The sequence below is a fragment of the Entelurus aequoreus genome, linkage group LG26 (assembly GCF_033978785.1).
Source record: "Entelurus aequoreus isolate RoL-2023_Sb linkage group LG26, RoL_Eaeq_v1.1, whole genome shotgun sequence".
NCBI lineage: Eukaryota > Metazoa > Chordata > Actinopteri > Syngnathiformes > Syngnathidae > Entelurus > Entelurus aequoreus.
The window spans coordinates 3,679,071-3,684,070 of NC_084756.1; the positions used below are offsets into that span (position 1 = coordinate 3,679,071).

At 34.1% G+C, this 5,000-nt stretch overlaps 2 protein-coding genes across 3 annotated transcripts in view; one reads left to right on the forward strand and one right to left on the reverse strand.

The window, feature by feature from the left end:
- phc2b (polyhomeotic homolog 2b (Drosophila)) overlaps positions 1-5,000 on the forward strand; it is a 115,531-nt gene that overhangs the window by 100,201 nt on the left and 10,330 nt on the right. The window contains exon 15 of the transcript XR_009824666.1: positions 2,775-2,924. The gene's annotated coding sequence lies outside the window, so the exon portion shown is untranslated. The remainder of the gene's footprint in view (positions 1-2,774; positions 2,925-5,000) is intronic.
- anks1ab (ankyrin repeat and sterile alpha motif domain containing 1Ab) overlaps positions 4,843-5,000 on the reverse strand; it is a 181,690-nt gene continuing 181,532 nt past the window's right edge. For both annotated transcript variants that reach the window (XM_062037803.1, XM_062037801.1), the window contains one exon: positions 4,843-5,000. This exon is cut by the window's right edge and continues 181 nt beyond it. The gene's annotated coding sequence lies outside the window, so the exon portion shown is untranslated.

The following is a 5,000-nucleotide window of genomic DNA, read 5'->3' on the forward strand; positions in this document are numbered from 1 at the left end:
AATCTTTTTATGGCTGTTAAGTAGAGGAGACACGGACGTTGGCTTTATTTTTCAACTCACACGTCAGCCAATACGTCACAGCGTCAATTCTGGTCCTAGAACCATCGCTATTTCTTTGTAATCAAAATATATGTTCATATATTACATATAGACTATTATTTGTGCACTATTGACTAGTTATGCAGCGGAAATTCGGTCGTCTTAAATAAAAACTGAAAGCGGATGTGATGAAATATCCACTTCCGCTGTTGACTGCGTCATTTCGGCGCACACTAATGACGTAGCTCAACCAAGGATGAGGACACAATCACATTCAGTTTCGCTTTTGCGTTTAGACCGAAGTCACCTTTGAAAAGATCAGATTCAGGACTAATTCCTGATGTGGTCTGGATCTGATTGGATCACTTTGGAGCGTTTAGACTGGCAACAAAAGTCAGATCTGTGTCACTTGAGGGCAAAAAAAAATCAGTTTTGGTGTGCAGACTGGGCTCTGAAAAGGTTTTTGATATATATATATTTAATATATTGATATACCAAATAATATATGTGGAGAATTGTGTTCAATCTATAATCAATTGTGAATTTAATCGTCACCCCAAGAATGAAAATCGACTCAAGAGATCCCCAAATATTCTCACCTCCAATATGCAGTCTGTTGTTCTTTGAAAATAAAAGAGTTAATACATTTAGTCCAAAAGTATTTTTTAAGAATTTTTTCTAGCCTTTGGTGGACCACTTAAAAGGAAAGTGCGGGCCAAATTAAATGAAGTGGCGCGTTACCTGAAATGAAGGTGCAGGCCATATCAAATTAGGTGGTGGGCCACATAAAATCAAGAGGCAGGCTATGTAAAATGAAGTGGCAGGCCACATAAAATGAAGGTGCAGGCCATATAAAAATTATGTGGCAGGCCACATTAAGTTAAGTTGCAGGTTACCTGAAATGAAGGTGCAGGCCATGTAAAATGAGGTGGTGGGCCACATAAAATGAAGGTGTAGGCCACATAAAAACAAGAGGCAGGCTATGTCAAATGAAGTTTTAATTGGTTTTACCCTTTAAAACCGTTTTTAATCATTTATTTTTATATTGGTTTTATATTTATTTATTTTTTGTTTTTATTCAGTCATTGGTGGAGCTAAGGATAATATTTGAATATTGTTTTTAATATTGTTGTGCAGCACTTTGGAAACAATTTTGTTGTTTAAATGTGCTGTATAAATAAAGGGGATTGGATTGAATTGGAAGTGGCGGGCCACATGAAATGAAGGTGCAGGCCATATAAAATTAGGCTGTGGGCCACCTGAAAAAAGGTGCAGGCCATATAAAATTAGGCTGTGGGCCACATGAAAAAATGTGCAGGCCATATAAAATTAGGCTGTGGGCCACATGAAATGAAGGTGCAGGCCACACAAAATGAATGTGCAGGCCATATAAAATTATGTGGTGGGCCACATTAAATTAAGTTGCGGGTTACCTGAAATGAAGGTGCAGGCCATATAAAATTAGGCTGTGGGCCACATGAAAAAAGGTGCACGCCATATAAAATTAGGCTGTGGGCCACCTGAAATGAAGGTGCAGGCCACACAAAATGAAGGTGCAGGCCATATAAAATTGTGTGGTGGGCCAAATGAAATTAAGTCGCGGGTTACCTGAAATGAAGGTGCAGGCCATATAAAATTAGGCTTTGGGCCAAATGAAATGAAGCTGCCGGCCACACAAAATGAAAGTGTAGGCCATATAAAATTATGTAGTGGGCCACATGGAATTAAGTCGCGGGTTACCTGAAATGAAGGTGCAGGCCACTTAAAATTAGGTGGCGGGCCACATGAAATGAAGCTGCAGGTCATACAAAATGAACGTGCAGGCCATATAAAAATTATGTGGTGGGACACATGACATTAAGTTGCGGGTTACCTGAAATGAAGGTGCAGGCCATTTAAAATTACGTGGCGGGCCACATGAAATTAAGTTGCGGGTTACCTGAAATGAAGGTGGAGGCCATATAAAATTATGTGGCGGGCCACATGAAATTAAGTTGCGGGTTACCTGAAATGAAGGTGCAGGCCACATAAAATCAAGAGGCAGGCTATGTCAAATGAAATGGCGGGCCACATGAAATGAAGGGGCAGGCCATATAAAATTAGTCTGTGGGCCACATGAAATGAAGTTGCAGGCCATATAAAATTATGTGGTGGGCCACATGAAATTAAGTTGCGGGTTACCTGAAATGAAGGTGCAGGCCATATAAAATTATGTGGTGGGTCACATGAAATTTAGTTGCAGGTCACATGAAATGAAGGTGTAGGCCACGTAAAATCAAGAGGCAGGCTATGTCAAATGAAGTGGCGGGCCAGGCCATATAAAATTAGGCTGTAGGCCACATGAAATGAAGTTGCAGTCCACACAAAATGAACGTGCAGGCCATATAAAATTTTGTGATGGGCCACTTGAAATTAAGTTGTGGATTATCCGAAATGAATGTGCAGGCCATATAAAATCAAGAGGCAGGCTATGTAAAACGAAGTGGCGGGCCACATGAAATGAAGGTGCAGGCCATGTAAAATCAGGGGGCAGGCCACATAAAATGAAGTGGCGGGCCCCATCTGGCCCCAGGTTTGAAGGCATGACTTCCCAGTCCTTGTTCATTGTCAGCGTGACTTGCATGACTTTTAGTGACAATAAAAGTTGTGTTTATGTTACACAACCATGAGAATGTATTTGGGGCCAACAAGTTGGGGCCCTCGCACAATTCTCACTCGTCACATTCTTTCTTCAGCAGCTTCAAACAGAGACATCAAACTTGGATCATCTTTCTGACAAACTTGAACACGTTGTCAGATCCTGGCATCAAACGTTGAACCCTGCTAGGAAGAAGAAGACTGCAGGTCCACAGCAGACTTGTACAAACCTGAGGTGATCCTCAAGGGTAAGTCCTCTCCTTGTCTTTGTTGACTCATGTCAATCATGTCTACTTGTCAGTCTGGTGTTCCTCAAGGTCCTCTCTTCTTCACCATGTGACTATTCAACTGACTCACATGTTTGCAGCACATTCTTCAAACAGCAGAGTTGTTGCCATGGAGATGATCTCTGGCTGGCTTCTCCTCAGAAGGTTCAGCAGAGCTCCTCAAACATCTTACTGTAAAGCAGCGGTTCTGAACCATAGTTGGGCCACGAGCGCCCCCTAGAGGACCGCCCAAAAATATATTGTTTAGCTGAGGTCCGTATGGGCCGCAGTGGTACTCAGTTGTAATACACTTTTCCACCACTTGTGGCAGTAATGACAACATCAAACAGGAAAAAGTCTGGAACTAAAGTCAGAGAAGTTTCTCAAGCGCCAAAATGATGACTAAATGTGAATCTGTTTTTTTATTTGCACTTTACTTTTATTGACACATTAGTCAAACACATGTACTATTAATTTAGACTATTTATTTTAGCACCAAACAATTGTATGTGAATTTATCAGTTATGCTTATTGTTTTTCTTTTGCAGTATCTTTGATTAGTATAATTATTTTAAAATTGTATTAATATATTTTTATATTTGATTAATATTATAATTATTTGTATATTTTATTAATGTAATTATTTGTATATTTGTTAATTATAATTATTTTTATATTTTGTTAATACAATTATTTTTAAATTGTATTATATTTTCAAATTAGTTGAATTTAATTATTTTCATATTGTATTAATATAATTATTGTTGTATTGTATAATATATTTATTTTTATATTGTATAGTTATTTTTATAGTGTATTAATAATATAATTATCTTTATATTTCATTAAAATTATTTTTGTTACATTACAAAAATATAGTTATTTTTATAATATTTTTTTTACATTTGATTAATATAATTATATTTTTTATTATAACCGTTTTTATATTTCATTAATACAATTATTTTTTATATTGTATTATATTTTAAAATTGTTTGAATTTAATTATTTTCATATTGTATTAATATAATTATTTTTATATTGTATAATATATTTATTTTTATATTGTATACTATAAATATTTTTATAGTGTATTAATAATATAATTATCTTTATATTTTATTAAATTTATTATTGTTACATTTGTAAAAAAAATATATAATTTTATTTTTTTACATTTGATTAATATAATTATATTTGATTATTATAAATATTTTATATTTAATTATAATTATTTTTATATTTTAGTAATTTCAGTTATTTTGAAATTGTATTATTATATTTAAAAATGGTTTAAATTAAATTATTTTCATATTGTATTAATATAATTATTTTCATATTGTATAATATACTTATTTTTATATTGTTTAACATAATTATTTTTATAGTGTATTAATAATATAATTTTCTTTATATTTTATTAAAATTATTATTGTTACATTTGAAAAATAAAATTATTTTTATAATCATTTTTTTTTTACATTTGATTAGTATAATTATATTTGATTATTGTAATTATTTTTATATTTCATTATAATTATTTGTATGTAATACTATAATTATTGTATGTTTGATTATTATAATTATTTTTTTATATTTGATTAATATTAAAACAAAATTATAATCAAGTTTAAAAATAATATTAGTGACAAACATGCTTTCATATCATTTAAAAGGTTTATGCTGTTAAAGTGTAAATATGTTAAATAGAATTATTTAATCTGATTAAAACCAAGAGTAGGATTATTCATTCAGTGTTAATATTTCAGTGTGCCCCGGGCCCCTGTGTAGTGGAAGGTTACAGACGCTGGTTCTCTGGAGACGTGGCCCCCAGACCAAGGAGTTGAGAAGCTGCACACTGACTACTCTAAAGCAACAAACCAGACCAAAGTTCAGGGGATGTTTGTCATCCATCATTTTAATATCAGGAGTAGAATATTGCTGTTGACATGTGGGAGACACAATCTCCTCTCCAGACCTTGGCACAGCTTCTTATGCTGGTACAGTTCTTCACCAGACCAGGACGGATCCGCATGCTCGTCCTGGCGCTCCAACCCG